Below are 23248 nucleotides of genomic sequence, written 5' to 3' on the forward strand. Positions count from 1 at the left end.
TAACACGAGTACACTAGTATTAGTATTAGTTGCTACCCATGACGTCACATCGCTCTTTGTGACGAAGGCGAGACACCTAGACGCGCACAGTGACGTGACGCCTGTCGCCGTGTTTACCATACTTATGATTTATAAACACTGGAAAAAAAGCATTTAAACTGTTACTTACATACATGTGTCAGCTTGGAATATAATTTTCTAGCTCTAGGATAGAGTTACCTAAATAATAATATGAATAATCATTGTTTAATTTCGGATTGAACATTATTAACACTAAACACAGTATGGTAATTGATCGATACAGTCTTTATTGACTGTTTACTAGATATTTAAAACAGGGTCAAGAATGGGAAATGAATCAGTACTCACCAATCGGTGAAGTTAATCGGTTATTCTACGGTTCTTCAGAGATCAATAACTCTCCTCCGTGCACTCAGCGCGCCTCCCGCGGTCTCCCTCTCTGATCCCGGCGCTTTTGCTGGTGTCTGTGACGTCACAGCGCTGTTTCTAACAGAGCAGAGCGCGTCTCCGCAGGAGGAGACTCCTGTCTGGAGCCTGGGGGGCTTTTCTTACAGATATAACATCTCCCAAAAAAAAAAATTCATACCGGGCTGTGAAGAGAAGCGAATCATAACAGTTGGAGAAGGAGAGCGGCAAACCAAGAAATGCAATTAATTAAACAGGGAAAAAAAATGTGTTTACTTCGCAGATTAAAGTGTTACAAAGCGTACCTGTGTGGAGGAGTAGAGAACGAGCACGAGTCCCTGAAATAAGCGCTTTTAACGGTTTTACACGAATCTTCAGAGTATTGAAGCCAGGAGGATCAGATTCCTGATCCAAGAGGTTAAAATGTGTATCCTGGTTTTATTTCCACCCAGTTCTCAGTTCCATAGGTAGTCTGATTATTTAAATTAACTGTATAACTGTTACAAGACTTCATCTAATTGTAAATTCATAAGACTGTCTGTGAGACACTTGTGAGAGCAGCTGAATCCCAGGGCTGGTGTGGATCACACACAGACAGGTCTTCTGTGTGATCTGAGTCCCACTGCTCAGAGCTACAGACTGGTCAACTGGTCACTATAGTAGTCACAACCATTGGACCATCAGCTACTAATAATCAATATGATGATCAGAGTGTCAATACTGGTGTTTATAAAATAAATACTAAGATCATTCCACACTCACTTGCATTATAAAACACTTAGAAACATGTTTGGAGGCTGACATACAGTAAAGAAAGTAATACAGAAGGGCTGGAGGTCCTGGAAAGGGTTAATAGAAGCTTCTTGCTTCTGACCTGGAACAGAGCCAACAGCTGCCAGATCAGTGACCCCTGAGCCCAGTTCACAGAATGGAGAATTGGGAGCTCTACTGTGTTTCTAAGAGGCTGGGAGGAAGGAGAAAAGGGGGAGATGTGACCTGAGTTCAGGCTGTTCTGTCTGATATTATTCATGTAGCAGCACTGATTGTCTGAATGTCCTCTGGATCTGGACTGTCAGGACAAAGAACAGTATGGAGTTGAGCTTAGATAGATAGACAATACTTTATTAAACCCCGTAGGGAAATTGATGTGTTACAGCAGTCCAGCCCAAGACAAGCAAAACAGACATCAGAATAGTTATAAAACAAAAGACAACAAAATAAATAAAAATAAATAAATAAGTACATACAGTAGGTGTGTGCAAAATGTGCTGATCATAGTCACTGTAAAAACAATAAAATATGTGCAAAATGTGCATAGGTTTATACAGACTGATTGTCCAAAAAGTACAATGGAGTAAACATGCTGTCCATAGAGGAGCAAATGAAGGGCTAACAGTCCTAGCCTAGGGCAGCGTTATACACCCTGACCGCCGCCGGGAGGAAAGACCTGCGGAAACGTTCCCTTGAACACCGTAGCTGGAGCAGCCTGTTGCTAAAAGTGCTCCACTGCCCAGTAACAGTCCCATGAAGCGGATGAGAGGTGTTGTTCATGATGGCTGTGAGCTTGGTCAGCATTCTCCTCTCAGCCACCACCTCCAGGGGGTCAAGGCTCATTCCCAACACAGTGCCAGCCTTCTTTATGAGTTTATTGAGCCTATTTGCATCTTTTGTCATGATGCTGCTGCCCCAGCACACAACAGCGTAGAAGATGGCCGCCGCCACCACTGATTCATAAAAAATGTGTAGCAGTGTTCCACACACACCAAAGGACCTGAGTCTCCTAAGAAAATAGAGTCGGCTCTGACCTTTCTTGTACAGGGCGTCAGTGTTACCAGACCACTCCAGCTTATCATCCAGGTGTACCCCTAAGTACTTGTAGGAATGTACGCCCTCTATGTCCTCACCTTGGATGGAAACAGGGTTCAGCGGAGACTTATTCCTTTGAAAGTTGAAGATCATTTCTTTGGTCTTGCTGGTGTTAAGCTGGAGATGGTTAAGATGACACCACTCCAGAAAATTGGTAATCAAATTTTGCTTCTGTCTGAGTGTGAGTCTGAGCTGTGAATCTGACTGAGAAGAGAATAATGATTTGTTATTCTGCCTCTGAGGATTTTTCTTCTTTGCCAACTGGTGTTACATCCCCTTCAGATACTCTGCACAGACTGCCAGAGAGAGATGGACAGATACGAGCACACGCAGCGAGAGAGATATACTTCTTCATTAACTTTGAAGCAAGTGTTCATTTCTTTTCTGGAACAAGTTGTTTCTGAATTTCAAGAAAGTCATACAACTTCTGAAAGATAAAATACAAATCTTGCTTATCCGGACAGAAGAAATATTGCAAAAAAAAAACAACAAATGCCAGTGATTTTTTCTCCTTTTAAAGAAAAGTGGAGAAAAACAACAGCAGTTCATCTCCGTCGGCTTGATTTAGCTTAATACAAGTATTCACTTCTTTTTTTCTGAAAATTACAGCCTGCGAAAGATTAAATACAGTTCTTGGTTATTCTTCGTCAGTGCAGAAGAAATACTGCGGGCTGGCAGGAAAATGCCAGTATTTTATTTCCTTTAACTACAAACGTGAATGGTGAAAAGCAACGGGGGTGTCTCTCTGTGCAGCTGTTAAACAAAGAGCTGGCGATTCAAGCCCACTCAGGGATGCGCTTCAGATTGTTCTGATGTAAACATAATCTCCGTTAACAATTAATGGGATTTCTTCGCAACACGTTAACCCTCTTGAACTTTGCAGGAAATGTGTGTGTTTTACTCGTGTGGAACTACAAGTAAAAAATTAAGTACCTAAGTCAATGTCCAAGAAAACCATTTTCACGTGAGGAATTGTAGCTTTAACTGGCTGTCGGGAGAATTCATTTATACTACGCAAAAATATTTTAAAACTAGATCACAGATTTGTTGGAGAATTTGACAATCCTTGACAATCTGGGTTATGTACCCAGTATGCTTCCGCTGCGCCACTCTGCTGATTCAACACGACTGCTCTTTCTTTGCTTTCTAAAAGTGCGCCCGAGATGAAATGTCTCAACGGTAAACGCGGACGTCACTTTGAGCACTTGGTCTTTTGTAGTACAAATCATCACACGCTGCTCTACATGGGCGTGTCTTCAGGATCGTTGAGAACCAAAGCTTCCGCTTTCCGAGGCTACTGATTCTTTCGTCGTTAATTCCCAAATCTTCAATGAGAATCAGTGAAATGAAAACCAAACACATGCACACACTCGCGTCCTAGCGTGAAAGAAAAATGATGGAAGCATTTGAGAAATAGCAAGTGATTGCTACCCCCACACAGTTTATAAGACTGAAAATGATGCAGGAAGGACAGCAAAGTTCTAAAAGCATCGGTTGAAAAGCATCTACATAAGATGACAATTTCTCATAAGTAAAATCTTCAGCTTTAAAAGATTGTCATCCATATTTTTTTGTTTTACTCTTTTTCACATAACACGTTTTCGATAAATAAACTGTCTTGTAATGAAGGCTGCATTAGAAAATGCGTATCTAGCTTTGTTCAATTAAATCGGGACATTTGCCAGTCTCAAATTGATCACTCTTTGCAGGAACACTACGGAAACCTGCAGATGTTCGTTGGGAGAAGTGACTCCTGCAAAAAGTGTAAATCGTTGAGAAAAGGACTCCTCTCGCGAATATATTTCCAATTTCTAAAGAGCCGATTTTCTCGATTTTCGCCATTTTTTATTATTTTTTTCCGGTTCAGATATTGATCACGTTCGAAAGATGATTTTCAAAATGGACGTGTTACCTGCAAAGTCACCGTGAAACTGTTAATGGCAAAAAGATTCATAATATTTATTTTCTTAGAATACCAATGTAATTTTTTAGCATTCTTTCAAACAATTTCTTTATAGCTAAAATAACAAATTCATTCCATTCCATCTTATATGTGTTTAATATAGTCTAAAATATTTTCATTTGTATGAAATCAAACTGAAACGTTGCCACTCTGTGGTCAACATAAGATACATATTTCCCCAGATCCTCCTCATTTGTATCTTCCTAGACACAATTCCACAGACACACACAATTATACAGCCACACATACAATTGATGACGACTTGCCTTCATATGTGTCAAGACTGTAGTAAATGTGTTACACTTTTTTGCATATAAGTAATGATATTAAAATATTTTTAGTCTGAATAATGGACAGTTTATTTACAAACCTTTTTTTCTTGGTTTCCTACAACCTATTGAGATATAGTGTGAGACAGATAGCTGTATCTACGGAAGAGTAAACTTTTCATTTTAGAGGATGAAATAGTTTGACGTAGTTAGGAGTAATTAAAGGAATTAAAATATAGAATCTAACCACATTCACAAGAAGTAAGAAGTAGAAGAAGAAAATGGCAGTTTATTGAAATTAATTTACTAGGTGAAACACATACTGTAAGTAATTACTAAAATACTGTTTTCTTGTTCCCAGGAAAACTCCTCTGTGATGAGCTGCAGTCTGAATATGATGATGTGGAGAACAATGAGAATGATCCCATCTCAGGTGAGGGCTGTGGAAGCCATGGGGAGCTCACAGTGGGCGTGGGAGGTTCAGCAGGTCTTCAGATAGTTCACAGGGAACCATTCCAAAGTCAACTAGACCCAGGACCAGACCTTAACTGTGGTTCAGCTGCCAGGGGGTCTTCAGGGTTTAATCCCAGCACATTGAGAAAGAGGGTTTCTTACAGTGGGTCTGACTCAGTCTCTGGAGTCCCATCTGGAATCCCTGCTAAGAAACAATACATTTCTGAATAAACATCTATTATTCTATTAGTGTTTCCTATTCATATATTCTGTTTTCTATAGAGTTTATAACAGAAGTTTGGAAGAAAGATTTTATCCTAATCTCACTTGCTGTTCTTCTAAATTTAAATGTACCTATTGGGATGTTTTCACAATTAAACAATTACACAAATACAGCAGGGAATACCTGAGCATTTGAAAACCCTGGTAGGCATGTGTAACAATACTTATACTCATCCGAAATAGGGGATTAAACACAACAAATGTGTCATCATGGATAAAGTCAGAGAGCTCTCTGAAGAGTGCATATGAGGTTATTCACCAATCTCCCCTCAGAAGTGCCAGATGCTAACAGTCTATTATAGGAGGTGTTCCGTAAGTGTAATCCCTGACAAGGGAGGATTTACAAAATATTACATGGATGTAAATAAATATGATTTCTACTGGACTTTATGTACAGTACTATAGAAATTACATTATAACATTTTTAGATGTTTTTAAGCGAGACACATGATCTAAGACATACATCTGTTTTTGATGATTCTGTTTCTGTTTCATGGGGGATATGAAAAAATCTGGAGGGCACATATTCTGTATTTTTTAATTTTCTATTCTTGCCATGACATACTTCTGGGACTTTTTACATTAAGGGCTACTAGGTCTGAAGCAATGTACCCAGATATCAGAAGCTAGTTACTAGTGATTTTTTGGAATAAACTTTTGTATTCCAAAATGTGTACACTCTAAACAAAAGGCGAACATAGCTATAATTTCCTATATATCCTTTCAGTAAATAATTAATAATTATTAAATTCTAGTATTGACTTCTTTCACTAACATTTTCACATAATGGCAAGAATGCCCATTGCAAGTTTCTCAGTGTTGATTGTGCCACATGTATTTTGTCTCTTGACAGATGCTTCACACAATTTATATCTTTTCCACAACCTTGTTTCTTTGAGGGAGATCTTGAGGGTCTGTTTCTGTATGAAATACTCTGTTTTCTGTACCCTGTTCACCTCTTCTGCTGACTGTGTGTCTCTGGCAGGTGTCTCTGCCATTTCTCTGCATATTTGTTGTAGCCGAAGGAACTGTGAAACTGTGAATCGTCGTCGTCGATTATGCAGCGACGACATCGACTTCGAGAACCAAGCCCTCAAAATGTACTCATTTTTCATCAACAGAGGATACCCCAGCAGTGTGATTGACAGGGCCCTTGCCCGAGCCAAAAACACCCCCCGGACCATCAACCCGATCAGGAGCTCCCGCCGTAACAATCGCATTCCTTTGGTGCTTCCTTACCACCCTAACACACTTCCTATCCCCAGGACCATTAACCACAACTTTTCCATCCTACAGGATGATCCCTCCATTGGGGCCCTCTTTTCTGATCGCCCTATCATCTCATATCGCCGACCACCTAATCTGCGTAACCTCCTTGTTCACAGCTCCCTTGACCGCCCTCAACAACCATCCACACCAGGCACTTTCCCTTGCAACAGAGCTCGCTGTATCACCTGCAAATACACAGCCACCACCACACTCATTCAAGGCCCCTCAGGACAATTCCGGATCACCCAGACAGCATCTTGTACCTCCAACAACCTTATTTACTGTATCTCTTGCAGTGAATGCCCAGCCATCTACATTGGAGAAACAGGAAGGAGACTCGGAGACCGTTTCAGAGAACACGTCAGGGCTGTAAAGATTAAAGATCTCTCCAAGCCCATTGTTTCTCATTTCACCTCTGACGGCCACGACCACTCTAATCTCTCCGTCTGTGTTCTCAAAGACGGTTTTCCGAACTCATACATCAGAAAGACCACCGAAACTAAAATTATTCTGCAGCTAGGATCACACCTTCTCCCTTCCCTTAACGACAGACTACTGTTCTTTTAAATTTTCTCCATTCATTGGAAGTTTCATTTCACACCTCTCTGCACCCATTCTGACTTCACACCTCTTGATTGGCCTCTCTTTCTGTCCCCTGCTCCCGCCTCTCACTCCTCCTCCCTCCCAACCTTTGTTCTCCCGCTACTTTACCTTTGCCTACTGCCCTGTCTCTCTCACACCTGAAGAAGGCTCCACGGCCGAAACGTTGTGTTCTCTTTCTTCTTTTTTTCAGCATGGAATAAACCTATTACTTGTTCCTTTGCAGCCTACGCATGCTGACGCAGCTACCCACCTGAACTACTACTGTATATGTTGTTGTTTTTTGTGCTGAATGATTTTTTTTTAAAATCTTAATTACTCGGATAAGACAATAAGACTAGTGTTGATAAGATGATTGTTGAGCAGGCATCTGAATACACAGAATGAAAGTTTCATTCCTCCTCAGTGGCTTTTCTGGTTCTCCTTTTAGTTTAATTTAGCTTTTTATATTTGCAGAGGAAATGTTTAATATGTTGTTAATCTGATTTATTTACTACCCATTGAATGTACTGTATCACTTTGAATTAACCTTTTAAATAAAGCTTTACTTTTCATTGATCTGGTAAAAGTCATTTTCCTGTTCAGTAATAAAATAGTGAAAATGACAGTAGAATCTTGCACAACAATGTATCAATCTAAGATTGTTATCCTCTCTAGCAATTTAGAATGATGTTTTAGAGTAGTACAGCTGTGAGCTTTTGAAAGGACGTACATTGTGTTTCCACATCATACTTCCTGATACAAATAATGTTTCCATGATGATAGAACTTCACAGATCCAGCAGCTTGGTAAAGAAGTATATTAATACTGTAGCCAGATGATGAATATCAAGGTATTGAGTGCTCAGTGCTTTGGGTTTAACTTCCCTGGCTGAAGAAAGCATAGTGCTGGTAAGAGATCAGTGTCTTCACATCCCCTCTCCAGGGAGAAAATCCTGCAGCAGTGGTGTTGCGGTGGAGGGAGGGGATAGAAAAGAGGTGCGCAGCACCCTCTGTAGCCAGAGAGCTGTTATTAGCAGGGAAGCAGAAGTATGAGGTTAGAATTTGACCTCCACCTAAACTTATCTGAATAACATTATATACAGATGCAGCCACTCAGAACACACAGTTTTTCTTCCAGTAAAAGTTGTGTGGTGCCTTATGCAATTCACTGGCCAAAGGCGATCAATAGGTTGCACTTAAATGTTAGTGAAACATTTAATTAATTAATTCTGTTTCTCTACTGTGCATGTTTGAATCTACTTAATATTGAATATTAATATGGAATTTTACAACTAAGGCTAAATTTTGGTAGCTGAAAATAAAAACAGAAGTACTATATAGCACAATTTTGTTTTGATTTGAACCAATGTTTGCATCTCAATAATCCATTCATCCTTGAAAGAAGCAAAGGCAGATGTGTTTTGAATCTCACAATGATCCTGTTCTCAATCCAAAAGAAAGGTTTAATGTGATCCCACTAGAAAAAAAGTCAATTTCCATCTGAAATGATGTCCCTTCAAACAATTTGTAATATCTCTAGAAGTTTATACAGTAGAAGCCTGGTTAATTGCTTAAATTTAAACTAATCAGGACTATGGGAATGAGATTTGATTTTGAACTGGGATTTAAATAAATAGGAACACTGCACTCCATTGTGCTTTTTGTATGACAAAAGGTGGGATTCCTGTGTTTTTGATAACTCAGTTGTTAGAGCGGAGGAATATAGTGGGAACAGTGAGGAATCCTTCGGTCTCTGGTTTGAATCTGGCTGGAAGAAAGGTGTTTTTTATTTTCTTTAATCAAAAAGTGAAAATTTGTCATTCACTTAGACGTCCAACGAAAGCTGAGTGAAAGGTGAAGAGCCTCCTGTTCTGAATTCTCCTCACGTTTTCTGGGCTTGTAGACTCCTCACTCTTCCTAAAAGTGCTGCAGATAAAGGTAGTTGTCGGGAGTTCAGTTCAGTGGTAGAGCACATGCCACTCATGTATGAGGCTGTTTCCATTCAGCGGGGTCATCACCCTGGATTTCTTCCTAAACGCGATATCTTTCCTTACTCGTGTGTGAATTTCAGCGCGACACATACACATTTATCTGTTTTATAGAGATTCTATTTTAAATCAGTTAAAACGAAAGAAGCACTAATTAAATACATGTAGAAAACACATCTATCTAATTGACAAAAAGGGGCGATGTATTAGTAGTAGTGGAGCTGAGCTCTCAGTAGTGCAGTTGATGTTGTTAAATCACTTATTATGTTTTTAAACCACTATACTAAGCACTGGCATGGTGGTGTGTGCAATCCTACCCAACCTTTCTATCGACTGTATGAGTCTCCTGTTCCATCTCCAAATCTTTCCACACATTTTGCCTGTTTCACCACCGTTATCATTAGACTATAGCCACTAATACGAGAATACTGTTCTGAAAGACTGTCTTAAATAATAATGTTGAAAAGGGTAATGATAACAGTTTCTTCATTAAGGTAACCATACATTTGCCTGTATAGTACAACTTATTATCTGTATCTCCAAATCCCCAATATTTTCTCATGAGAAACAGAAGTGTAGAGTCAAATCAAATTAAATAATACAACAAATCTATTCAATTAACACCCAGATGTAACAGAACTCATTTAAGACTTACACCCCTTTAAATATGTATTTCCTTAATTTCAGTTCTCTCCACCGGGATACCTGGAAATTCACAAAAGCATAATACAGCTACTAAAGTACTAATGTTAAAGATAACATTAAACTTTATTATTTAGATATCACGCTTTTATTAATAAAATATGTATTGATAAAATTCCTTGTGAATAATTGTAGTGTCTGGAAAGCAATTTTAGTTAAATATAAAAATAATTTTCAAACAAGTGGTGCATCAGTTCATTACTTAAGGACGATATTATTTCCACTACATTCAGGACAGTTCCAATGTAATCTATTGTTCCGCTTAGTCTGCTACTTCAGTAACATCTAATGGGCAGCAGCTGTTATTTTAGGTTTGTTGCAATTGAGAACAGGTTCAGTACAGAGCTGCTGACAAATTTCAGAGGCCAAGTTTGTTGCAACTGACCCGTTGTAGCTACCAATCAGCAACAAGGAGAAACAAACATCAGTTTTGCCTTTTTTTAAAAAAAAAGAGAAACAGACTAGTAGTTATTGAGGTCATTTCAGGTACAATGTAAGAACTAAAGTTAACTAGTCCCACAGTAATGCGTGGGGTCCTATTAACAGAAAAAAAATAGTTGTAACCCAAAAACACAACAAACACAAAATGAGAAGTCTTCCGGGAACCTAGGTAAATCCCTGTAGTTGTCTAACAACTATAAAAAAACAACCAAACGCAACAACTTCAAAAGAAAAAGAACATTTAAAAACAAATCTGGGGAACAACAAAAACAGAATCTAATGCAAGAGCTTTATTAAGTCTTCAGTGCTCCACTCACCTCAGTAGACCTCTCTCATATATTTGTGTGCAGGTCAACTGGAGGTACACATTCCATGCTGAAAAGAGAAGGAAACACAATGTTTCAGCTGTGGAGCCTTCTTTGATTGTGACTCGAAATAAACCTTTACCTTTACTTGTTCGTTTGATGTTAATTTATCTCCATCAAATACCTAAGAGTATCTAAACTCGACAGTTGCTTTGAGTAGCTAAAGACACTGCGCCAGGTGAGGCTTGAACTCACAACCTCGACATGACTCCGCTGTGCACTGCTGTATAAGTACCGCGCGCTGACCGATTGCGCCACTGGAGCTGTGCGAGTTGTGCTCCTCATACAGACTGACGGTGCAGAAACAAAGGGTGAAAACGGTTTCGGTTGTGGATCCATCTCCTCATGGGGAAAAGCAACAGTAAAATAGCAAGGAAAATACAAGAAAAGAAACTGAAAGAATTGTGCTAACAGCAAAGAGGGACGGAGGGAGGTGGTCGGACAAGTAAATCAACCCGGCGGATTATTTGTAGGGACATTTTTGAGTCAATCAGCACACGGATCTCTTCATGTGCCTTAAGCTGTGCAGTTTGTATTTTCGATGTCGATAGGTTTCTTCAGAAGTCCAGTAAATTGACAATAATGGAGAACTAGCTGACGCACCCCGTCGTGAAGACCCTCTGTAAGGTGATTGCACGTTTCATTTTCAAGTCGCCTCCTTTACACGCAATTGCAGCCCCGACAATGAGAGAAAGCATGAGAAATGGCTTCAATTTCAATGTGAATCGCAGTACAGGCTCGATGGCTTCACATCTTCCATCGATCACATAAAATTGCAGTAAAGCGCTCTAAATATGACTCTGAAGTACTAAGAAAGATGATTATTTTGAGCGTGCCTCCCAGGGTCTGCTACGAGGCTGAAGTTGGCTTCTTATTCGCCAGCTTCTTCTTCGCGTTTTTCGTTCCACCTTAAATGCTGCTGCTGTGATGTTATGTCGCCTTTCGCCTGTAGATGGATCTCTTCGATCAGTACTAATCCGGCTGGAATACTGTAGACATCCTCAGTGAAAGGGAATATCCAAATAAATAGCGACTGTCCAAATTATATTTTTGTATGGAATATATTTCAGAAAATCGCAAACCAATTTTGAAAACTCACCATAACACGGACTTACACTGGGAAAAGGTGATTGCACTTTCTGCTTATTGCTACGGCCTTCCCCCCCAATTATGAAAATGTATCACGTTTCTGACACCGACGTGTGAAAGACAATGTAACAGACTATCAAAATCCTGAAGTACAAAAAATTTTAATGCACCAGTTTTTTAAATATGACCCTCTGATCTTGGCATGTCAGAATACATTGGGAAAAAGTATGGCGCGAATTGCATGAATTGCAATGGCACACATTGTTGAGAATATCACTGACCTTGCCGATATTTGCAGGGGATACGAATATTTTGTACATGTTGAACTACAACACGTAAAATTTGAGCTCCTTAGTCAATATCACCGGGAATGTCCAATAATGACGAACATCAGTAGCTCCAAGGAAACTTAGACTCGCACATGGAGTTTTATCTTTGAATGGAGGGTGGGAGAATTCATTTATACTCTCGTTGCTCATTAGCTAAATTATTTTAAAAATATGACACAGATTTGTTCAAGAAACTTGTAATCGCCTTAAAGAGAGTCTTCTTGAAGATGTGCACCAGCTAGCTCTCCACTGTCAATTGACAGGACTTTAGAAGAAACTGTTCTCATACAACCAACATACAAATTACACATCTTAAGTCACATGACGAGAAATCCTTGTACTAAATAACATAAAACTGTCGCTGCAAATTATCACCAAGCTGTTTTATGTGTCTGACCACCTCTCTCCTACTTTGCAGAGAGCACAATTCTTTCTGTTTCTTCATCGCTATTTTACTGTCTCTTTCCCCCACGTGGAGATGGATCCACAGCAGAAACTTTTGGTCCGTTCCTGTTACTCTGTCCGATTGAAAGAGCTGTATTAAAGGCACTCCCATCTCTGCAGGAAAGTTATTGCTGCTCTCAACACAATATACTGCAGCCAAATGTGATAGCGATACTGTCACTGCCTGTGGGCCACGTGTTCCTGCTGTCAGCCTATTATGTCATGTCCATCCACACCCAGAAACATTACTGCTGTAGCACAAGAGTTATACAGGCGCAGTCAATAGAGCATGAATCTCTTAATCTCAGAACTGTGGGTTCAGCCCCCACATTGGGTCCCTCTGTGTCAATTTGATCCCCCCAATCCTCCTAGCAGGACCTGATGGCGTAACAGTGATACCCAGTGCCTTATATGACCTTTGCGTAATTCAGCTTTCTTTCCACTTGATTCAGATTTTGATCTGAAATCATCGGCCAAACAAGAGTTTGTCTAAACAGAGGGAGATCTGCTCACAAGCAAGTATTAAACACTTCAGCATTTACTGTTCGAATACCACACTTTGTCAAAACACTGCCGCTTCTTAAGCTAATAAGTAATGGTTTTTGAGCACGCATTGTATTGTTAATGCTTATATTAAAAAAGCATAAATTCACATAATGGAATTTGGACTGAACAAAGTAGTCCAGCCCCTTTACAACATTACATACCCACTGATTAAAGCTTAAAACTACAGCAGCAGGAGTAACAATAATGGCAACAACATGTTTGGAGTTCGGCATTTCATTTATTCTGCGGAAACATCGTATCGGAATGAACTGCCCGAGATAAAAGAGCAATTGCGGCTTCAGATCGTTTTTACAGAGCATTACGTTGTTCTGTTCATACTGACTATACGCTTTAAATTTGTCATTTACTGCAAGCGTTGCTTTTCCAGGCTTTTCGGAAATTCCTCGCATTTGAGCCAGCACTAAAATATTTCATTCCCGTCGCTGAATACATCGTGGAAACGGTATTTGCAACGGAATGCTGTCACACATGAAACCTTTTTGTTATTCGGTTCTGAAGTTTGAAAATGAAAATAAAACGGGGGTCACTTCATAGGCTTGAAAGAAGTCCAAGCAGCATAAAAACCCGCGAATTCTCACAAAGGCTGCACCTTTCTTCTGCTGCTTTTATAAATCAGCCTTAAACATTTGAATGCATACCTTACTGCTGCTAATCACATTCACGTGTTTACGAAGCTTTTTTCTGTCAGTTATGTTTTTGCTAAGTAGTTTCTCCGTTTTCCTCGTACTGTGATTGTCAGCGAGCACAACAAGACTGAAACAGTGTAAAGGCAGGTAAAAAAGACAGGGTAAAACGCCTGACTGTCGGGAGTGGGATTTGAACCCGTGCCTCTATTTGGAGAGCGAAACACAAAGCTTAAAAGACACGAATCTGTGAATTTGCTGTTTTAAAACGCTCGATTATCCTGAAGAAATGTGTGCTGATTGCAGTAGTTGCATCCGATTTTCCGTAACTTTAGGACGATTGATACGACTGGTTGAACACAATTTGTGGCGTTTAGCATGACATGGAAAACGGTACCGTAGCATTCGGGTCCGGACTACCAGACTCAGAAACAGTTTTTACCCCCGCACTATCAAACTATTAAACTCCCAGCCTCTCTCACTGTGACCTCACCTCTCACCTATGATCTGAATCTCACAGTGCCTTTTTTCTTACCAAAAACCCAAACACACATTGAAAATCTACCTCTACCATACATGTCAAAAGTTCACTCCCCATAATTTCTATCCCTTTATTTCATTCTTTTGATGCATGTTTTTGCACATAACCTGTTACCTTTTTGTTGTTTTGCACACTGCCTGTTGTTGTTTTTTGCACATCGGCTGTTGTCTCTGTCTTTCTTTTGTTATACAATTGTATTGTTGTTGTGTTTTTTTCTTTGTACTACTTATGTCCGAGAGCTAGCTAAATAGCATTTCGTTATACCATATACCTGCGTATGAGTATAATGACAATAAACTTGAACTTGAACTTGACATAGTCTTGCAGGCAGTATATTATTTTATCGTTTACTCGTTTAAAAAAACACGGTCTTCTCGTTCCTAACTCAGATTTTTAGTGCTTTCGAACGTTATTTCCAACCTGGACTGACAGCTCACCCGATTTGTTTGTGATCAGACCATGGAGTGGGGGGCTGTACCAAGCGCACGTTCCTTCCCAATGCTGAGGCGATCATTCGGAAGATGGGTGTGAAGAGAGACAAGCTTTGTCGACTAAAAAACAAGGCAGGATATGCAAGAATACTAATCACTGGCGACAGTTATGCTCTCTTACTATTGAGACTCCTACATTGCGATTTTTTTGAAGACTTTGAAACTAAAGGAAAGCAGTGACAAAAGAAACAGGCACAGGTTTGAACCCACGATCTTCGGTTTACGAGACAGACGCGTTACCACTTGGCCACCGTCCCTTTGAGTAAACGGGGGAATAATGTTGTTCAAATTATTTTTTTCTGAATGTGGTTTACATCGCCTGGAGGCATCAACAACAATAAAAGGGATACTTAACAAGGAGATACGCAGTAGCAGTGCGACTCCAACAGATGCTCCTGAAGAGACTGGAGGTTTAAGTCAGCTCCTTAGAACGCTCGGCCGCGTTACTCTCAACAGCGGCTCTTTAGCTCTTGTTGTTTGACCTAGTGGTTTTATAACGCGTGGAAACGACCGCAACTTCGTTTTCTGAGATGCTTTCTCTCACGTGGTGAAATCTCGACCTCTTTGGCATCTCTGGCTTTAGTTCTTCTGTAGAGCAGGCTTTCACACCTCTGCTTATAGTGCCCTTGAAGTCATTTTATTTTTACAGGAAGACGCATTCCCTAACGACCTCTCCTGTTTTAGAAATGCTTTATAAGGCGTGTTTGATTCAACGGACAAACAGTATACTAATTGTACAATGCAGATCTACGCGGCATTCGTACTGGATTTGACTGGGATTCTGAAATACTTCTTGCAAAGGTATTCAGACTTTCTAGAACCTATAATACAACCACAGACCTGAAACTCCCTAGCTTCCAATCTCTGATGTTGCTGTCCTTAAACTCGGACGTGATGTTCTGCAGACGTGCAGTGTCTCTTTACTCTCGTTGTTTTCAAAACGACCTCCATTGTCGGGCGCAGTTGAAGTGGAACTGACCTGACTGCACAGGAAAGTACGGAATGATAAAATGTTTCTACGGCACAAAATGTCCCTTCAGACCCTCGTCATGTCTCTTTGAGGAACGGGCAGGTAGAGAGGTTTAACAGATGCTCATGATGTTTCACACGGGGTGTTACCTGTTGTAGTGTTTCAAAAGATGTGTTAACGGACCACAGATTATCTTGAAAAGATTTGGGTTTGTACTGGCTGGGATTCAAACCCGACTTAATTATTTGGAAGGCACCTGTATCACCAACACACTTCCGAGAAGCACCTGCAAATAATCACAATCCTCTCTCTCACCTACAAAGTTAAGGAGACACAGACGTCCAATGAAAACTAATTTTAATTCACTCAAGGCTCCACTCTTTTGTTGTGATGTCATTTTAATTAATATTAGCTTTGATAAGGTGTCGTTTTTGCCTCTTAAAGTAAAAGTCTGCTCCTTTCTTCCTGGTATAGAAATAACATGTTCCATCTTTGTTTAAAAACACCACTAAAAGTAAATTATTCAGCTCTAACGCCTGTGTGCATTGACAAGACATCTCAAAAGGACTTATCAAATAAGAACACGATCCTTCCTGTTACCATTCCTGTGGTTGGGGCGTTACAACATTTGCAGACAGGGCTTTATCACTCGAGTTGTACAGAACAAGTGTGCATCGGTCCATGAAAATCATCAGTAGTGCTGTTTTTCTATGCATAGTTTAATCAAGAGCACATAAAAGATGTAAAAAGCTTTCAAATAAAACAGAATTGAAAGACAGTCGAGTAAGGAGGTAGAAAAAAAGCACTCCCCCGTCTGGGAATTAACCACCGTCGCACGTGTGACTGGATACAAAAATAATATATTAATTTTTGCCCAGTCTCTTGAAGCTTCAATGCGATTATTTTTCCTTCCTTATTTCTTCATTCCCATTAATTTACTCTGTAGTAGAGGAAACGCGAAAGTAGGAAACTGCAGGCATTCTTCATGAATGGTGGATTGTGATCAGTGAGCATCTGCACATCTCTAAGTCTGTTCCACTACCTTTTCCATCGGGGATGTAGCTCAGTGGTAGAGCGCATGCTTCGCATGTATGAGGTCCCGGGTTCAATCCCTGGCATCTCCAGGTGCTTTATATTACAGTACTCACATTGCAATCTTCTGTTGAGTGAGAACTCTTTGCTCGTGTTCAGAGAGAGCCAGGTTTACACAATTAAACTCGACGTGCCGCAGAGTTGCGCTGCTGTTTTAAATGTACCTCATTTAGTTCTGTTAAATCCTAAATTATTTGAACTAGTAATTTAGTTCAAATTCAGGAAATCCAGAGATTGCTTCACACTTGTCGTGACTGTTGCAGAAAACACCTGTTGAATCTCACCCGGGATTTCTTGAGAGATCATTCAGCGAGCGAATCCTCCTTCTGAACTCTGCACTAAACTGAAAGCTTCACGAACTCCTCACTGCGTGTCCTGTACTGTTACAAATGCTCTCGTCTAGATGTGAAGCACAGCCATAAACACACTTTGAACTTTTTCCGTTTGTTTAGGTAAATGCAAAAGAGCATGACAAGTATTGATCGAATAAAATATCCATGGCACAACTCGAGAAAGTACTGAAGGACTACACATCGACTTTTGATGATTACAAGAGATTCAAGAAACACAACCGTCCGCACCTGGGTTTGGATCCTGAACGCTAGAGTTAAAAGAACATAAGCGACGGATATGACCTATAAACTCTCTTAATTGTCTTATAGTTTATGAAATAAAACAATTTCTTAATAATTTCTTACTGTTGATAGACGATTTATTGAATTTTAACAAAATCACAATTACAAACTTTTTCGGTTAAACTGTTATTCACATACTCTAACGTAAATAAACGTTAGTGTCTTCCGGTGTGTGAGCCAATTTCTCCAAAAAATATTTGTTAGTCTGTCAGGAGGCTGTGCAAGGTGTTAAGAAATAGAATTTCTAAAAGACAGGCTCCCTAAGCTTAACATCAAGGCAGAAAAAATGCTGTTTTCTCTACAGAAATGCTCTTTAAATTTCAGCACTGTTGCAACTCCCTTTATAAAGGGTGTGCACACATATACAACCAAGGCATTGAAAGTTTTTTTTTAATTATTGTTCCAAAAAATGTTCCATTTGTTTTCTTTTTAATGTTGTTGATTAAAAGATTGTATTAAATGTGAAAAAAAATCTGAATGTGAAAAAAGGTCAAAATGCTATTGAAAAAATCAGTAATGTGAGGAAAGATTAATTGCGGGAGCCCCTTACCTCCCCATGTCATGCTGTATTTCTCACTCATTCTACTGGGTGAGGTGCCGTCGCTTCTGGATAAAGTCTGTCAGTGGTCATCCCAGACGGGTCAGGTATGACTGCTCTTCGGCACAAGAGACACGTAACTTGCGAGGATCCCGACAGTGTCGACTTTCTTTCAGAGCCCGTATAGCTCAGTCGGTAGAGCATCAGACTTTTAATCTGAGGGCCCAGGGTTCAACTCCCTGTTCGGGCGGTTGTACTGTTCTTAAGTCTATTGTGAATGTCATTCTAAATAGTCTTTTATCTTTCACTCTTCTAGCTTTACTGTGGTTATTTTAAATGTCCATTGCTTGTATTTTCTTTAGTGTTTCATTTCACAAACCGAAAATGTTCAAGTAGATCATGTTACTACACTCCACATAGATAATCTAATTGAAATCACAGTAGAGTACAGGACACGCAGTGAGGAGCTCACACAGTGAGTACTCTTGAATACGACAAGAGGAAAGGCACACTGCACATCTGCAGAACATCACGTCCGAGTTCACAGCGACAGCAGAGGTTGGAAGCGAAGTAGTTTTTTATTACTCGCTCGCTGAACGATCTCTCAAGAAACCTCGGTTGAGATTTAACGGGTGTCTAATAATCACGTTCAAAAAGGTGACGATAAGTTTTGTTTTTAACTAGGTAGCCTTAATGGCAACACGGTGTGAGTAGATATTAAAGCAGCTGCAGACAGAGTACCCGTAATGGCAACACATTTCTGCTTTGAGTTCGGCTTTTCTTATTTCTTCTGCAGAACCAGTGGTATCGGAATATACTGATCCGCATAAGAAGGCTTTCGGGTTCTGATCATTTTTATTGAGCGCTGCTCTAAACTTTACATTTGCTCGGGCTAGTTTTCCCCATGAAAAAAGGACATATCCCTAATTACATGATTTCACTTTTCTTATCAACGAGTAGAAATAAAATATATACTTCATTATAAGTACCACAGGCAAGATGGCTGGTGGTCTAAGGCATTGCGTTCAGATCGCAGTTACCCCTGGAGACGTTTGTTAAAATCTCACTTCTAATAAAGAGGTCTTTCTCGTTAGAGTAGAAACGATAGAAGCCTTAAGCGGGAAAAAAATCACAACATCTCGCATTTCACGTGTTCAATGTTAACTGTCTCAGTGGTTGCCTCGGTGATTGATGGCTCTTCTCCCTCGCAGGGTGACGGCAAACTTCTTCAGAGAGGGAGTCTCCCACGCACGGCTTTTCTTTATCAAGAGCTGAGACAACAGAAACAGACTTCAAACTGACATGAATTACTTCTTGAGCGTTTATGATCGTCTTTAAAAGCTGAGAGCAGGTGAAAAAGTCTTTGGAAATGAGGAAATGACTGCTGACAGTAAACAGTGCTGACGCTCAGCTGCAGACAAGCGCTCCTCGTTAGTATAGTGCTGAGTACCCCCGCTTGTTGTGCGGGAGACTGGGGTACGTTTCTGTGACAGGGCGCTGGTTTATTTTTTTAACAACCTGACTTTACTTAAAAAGTGTGTACTGTATACTACGTTTCGGACTAGTTACTGCGGTAGAATATGGAGATCATCTCCAGCTTTGAGCTCAACTGCAACAAGAAGTCATGCTAAATGTAGTATTGTGAGTAGACATCGTGAGACAACAGAACGAGAGAGTAGAAGGCGGGAATATAAGGTGTAAGGGCGTGATCTGTGTAGTTAATAAAATAGTTAAAATAATATAAAAACGTCTCTTTATTAAGATACACAACATTTATGGCGACGAGAGATGAGTGCTTGACGGACTCAAAGCGAGCAGAACACTGCAGATTTTAGTTCTCTTGCTGGTAGAAACGAGCTTCTGAATTTTCGGACTTTTCGTTTAGCTTGCGCCATGGAAGATATGGCAACCGCGCCGAGAAGCTTTGCTTATGCCCATCTTTTTCCACCGCTTCTACTGAACCTCGGAGCTGCAGGAGGAAGGGCTGACTTTAGAAAGAGCTCTTAAAGTCGCTAGAATTCATGAAGCAGCTCAAGCAGAATCAAGAATGCTTTCTGACCACAGTGACAAAGTGACACTGAACGGGGCGCTCGCTCAAACTTTACAAACAAAAGCCGAGCAGCAGGACGCAGTCATGCTAGAGATATAGAAGAACAGGGGACGGCTGACATTACATGTTACAGGTGCGGACTAACAACGCACAAAGCAGATGAATGCGGAGCTTGAACAGCAAAATGTCTACACTGTAAGAAAACAGGACATTATGCACACGTCTGCAGAACATCACGTCCGAGTTTAAGGACAGCAACATCAGAGATTGGAAGCTAGGGAGTTTCAGGTCTGTGGTTGTAATATAGGTTCTAGAAAGTCTGAATACCTTTGCAAGAAGTATTTCAGAATCCCAGTCAAATCCAGTACGAATGCCGCATAGATCTGCATTGTACAATTAGTATACTGTTTGTCCGTTGAATCAAACACGACTTATGAAGCATTTCTAAAACAGGAGAGATCGTTAGGGAATGCGTCTTCCTGTAAAAATAAAATGACTTCAAGGGCACTATAAGCAGAGGTGTGAAAGCCTGCTCTACTGAAGAACTATAGCCAGAGATGCCAAAGAGGTCGAGATTTCACCACGTGAGAGAAAGCATCTCAGAAAACGAAGTTGCGGTCGTTTCCACGCGTTATAAAACCACTAGGTCAAACAACAAGAGCTGAAGAGCCGCTGTTGAGAGTAACGCGGCCGAGCGCTCTAAGGAGCTGGCTTAAACCTCCAGTCTCTTCAGGAGCATCTGTTGGAGTCGCACTGCTACTGCGTATCTCCTTGTTAAGTATCCCTTTTATTGTTGTTGCTGCCTCCAGGCGATGTAAACCAGATTCAGAAAAAAAATAATTTGAACAACATTATTCCCCTGTTTGTTCGAAGGCGCGGTGGCCAAGTGGTAAGGCGTCGGTCTCGTAAACCGAAGATCGTGGGCTCAAACCCCACCTGTGCCTGTTTCACTTGTCACTGCTTTCCTTTAGTTTCAAAGTCTTCAAAAACTCGCAATGTAGGAGTCTCAATAGTAAGAGAGCATAACTGTCGCCAGTGATTAGTATTCTTGCATATCCTGCCTTGTTTTTTAGTCGACAAAGCTTGTTTCTCTTCACACCCATCTTCCGAATGATCACCTCAGCATTGGGAAGGAACGTGCGCTTGGTACAGCCCCCCACTCCATGGTCTGATCACAAACAGATCGGGTGAGCTGTCAGTCCAGGTTGGAAGTAACGTTCGAAAGCACTAAAAATCTGACTTAGGAACGAGAAGACCGTGTTTTTTTAAACGAGTAAACGATAAAATAATATACTGCCTGCAAGACTATGTCAAGTTCAAGTTCAAGTTTATTGTCATTATACTTATACACAGGTATATGGTATAACGAAATGCTATTTAGCTAGCTCTCGGACATAAGTAGTACAAAGAAAAAAACACAACAACACAACAACAATACAATTGTATTACAAAAGAAAGACAGAGACAACAGCCGATGTGCAAAAAACAACAACAGGCAGTGTGCAAAACAACAAAAAGGTAACAGGTTATGTGCAAAAACATGTATCAAAAGAATGAAATAAAGGGATAGAAATTATGGGGAGTGAGCTTTTGAGATGTATGGTAGAGGTAGATTTTCAATGTGTGTTTGGGTTTTTGGTAAGAAAGAAGGCACTGTGAGGTTCAGATCATAGGTGAGAGTGAGAGAGGCTGGGAGTTTAATAGTTTGATAGTGCGGGGGTAAAAACTGTTTCTGAGTCTGGTAGTCCGGACCCGAATGCTCCGGTACCGTTTTCCATGTCATGCTAAACGCCACAAATTTTGTTCGTCCAGTCGTATCAATCGTCCTAAAGTTACGGAAAATCGGATGCAACTGGTGCAATCAGCACCCATTTCTTCAGGATAGTCGAGCGTTTTAAAACAGCAAATTCACAGATTCGTGTCTTTTAAGCTTTGTGTTTCGCTCTCCAAATAGAGGCACGGGTTCAAATCCCACTCCCGACAGTCAGGCGTTTTACCCTGTCTTTTTTACCTGCCTTTACACTGTTTCAGTCTTGTTGTGCTCGCTGACAATCACAGTACGAGGAAAACGGAGAAACTACTTAGCAAAAACATAACTGACAGAAAAAAGCTTCGTAAACACGTGAATGTGATTAGCAGCAGTAAGGTATGCATTCAAATGTTTAAGGCTGATTTATAAAAGCAGCAGAAGAAAGGTGCAGCCTTTGTGAGAATTCGCGGGTTTTTATGCTGCTTGGACTTCTTTCAAGCCTATGAAGTGACCCCCGTTTTATTTTCATTTTCAAACTTCAGAACCGAATAACAAAAAGGTTTCATGTGTGACAGCATTCCGTTGCAAATACCGTTTCCACGATGTATTCAGCGACGGGAATGAAATATTTTAGTGCTGGCTCAAATGCGAGGAATTTCCGAAAAGCCTGGAAAAGCAACGCTTGCAGTAAATGACAAATTTAAAGCGTATAGTCAGTATGAACAGAACAACGTAATGCTCTGTAAAAACGATCTGAAGCCGCAATTGCTCTTTTATCTCGGGCAGTTCATTCCGATACGATATATCCGAAGAATAAATGAAATGCCGAACTCCAAACATGTTGTTGCCATTATTGTTACTCCTGCTGCTGTAGTTTTAAGCTTTAATCAGTGGGTATGTAATGTTGTAAAGGGGCTGGACTACTTTGTTCAGTCCAAATTCCATTATGTGAATGTATGCTTTTTTAATATAAGCATTAACAATACAATGCGTGCTCAAAAACCATTACTTATTAGCTTAAGAAGCGGCAGTGTTTTGACAAAGTGTGGTATTCGAACAGTAAATGCTGAAGTGTTTAATACTTGCTTGTGAGCAGATCTCCCTCTGTTTAGACAAACTCTTGTTTGGCCGATGATTTCAGATCAAAATCTGAATCAAGTGGAAAGAAAGCTGAATTACGCAAAGGTCATATAAGGTACTGGGTATCACTGTTACGCCATCAGGTCCTGCTAGGAGGATTGGGGGGATCAAATTGACACAGAGGGACCCAATGTGGGGGCTGAACCCACAGTTCTGAGATTAAGAGATTCATGCTCTATTGACTGCGCCTGTATAACTCTTGTGCTACAGCAGTAATGTTTCTGGGTGTGGATGGACATGACATAATAGGCTGACAGCAGGAATACGTGGCCCACAGGCAGTGACAGTATCGCTATCACATTTGGCTGCAGTATATTGTGTTGAGAGCAGCAATAACTTTCCTGCAGAGATGGGAGTGCCTTTAATACAGCTCTTTCAATCGGA

The 23248-nt window shown here is 40.4% G+C and overlaps 4 non-coding genes across 4 annotated transcripts; 3 read left to right on the forward strand and 1 right to left on the reverse strand.

Moving 5' to 3' along the window:
• Window positions 1-10775: 10775 nt before the first annotated feature.
• On the reverse strand, window positions 10776-10869 carry trnai-uau (transfer RNA isoleucine (anticodon UAU)). The gene is made up of 2 exons: window positions 10832-10869; window positions 10776-10811 (listed from the first exon to the last, which is right to left on the reverse strand). It is a non-coding gene; the product is annotated as a tRNA-Ile (tRNA).
• Window positions 10870-16711: 5842 nt separating this feature from the next.
• trnaa-cgc (transfer RNA alanine (anticodon CGC)) lies at window positions 16712-16783 on the forward strand. Its single transcript has one exon. It is a non-coding gene; the product is annotated as a tRNA-Ala (tRNA).
• A 1318-nt stretch (window positions 16784-18101) lies between these two features.
• On the forward strand, window positions 18102-18174 carry trnak-uuu (transfer RNA lysine (anticodon UUU)). The gene has a single exon. It is a non-coding gene; the product is annotated as a tRNA-Lys (tRNA).
• Window positions 18175-20846: 2672 nt separating this feature from the next.
• On the forward strand, window positions 20847-20918 carry trnat-cgu (transfer RNA threonine (anticodon CGU)). The gene has a single exon. It is a non-coding gene; the product is annotated as a tRNA-Thr (tRNA).
• The last annotated feature ends 2330 nt before the right edge of the window (window positions 20919-23248 follow it).

This window comes from Atractosteus spatula (assembly GCF_055471065.1).
Source record: "Atractosteus spatula isolate fAtrSpa1 chromosome 10 unlocalized genomic scaffold, fAtrSpa1.hap1 SUPER_10_unloc_15, whole genome shotgun sequence".
NCBI lineage: Eukaryota > Metazoa > Chordata > Actinopteri > Semionotiformes > Lepisosteidae > Atractosteus > Atractosteus spatula.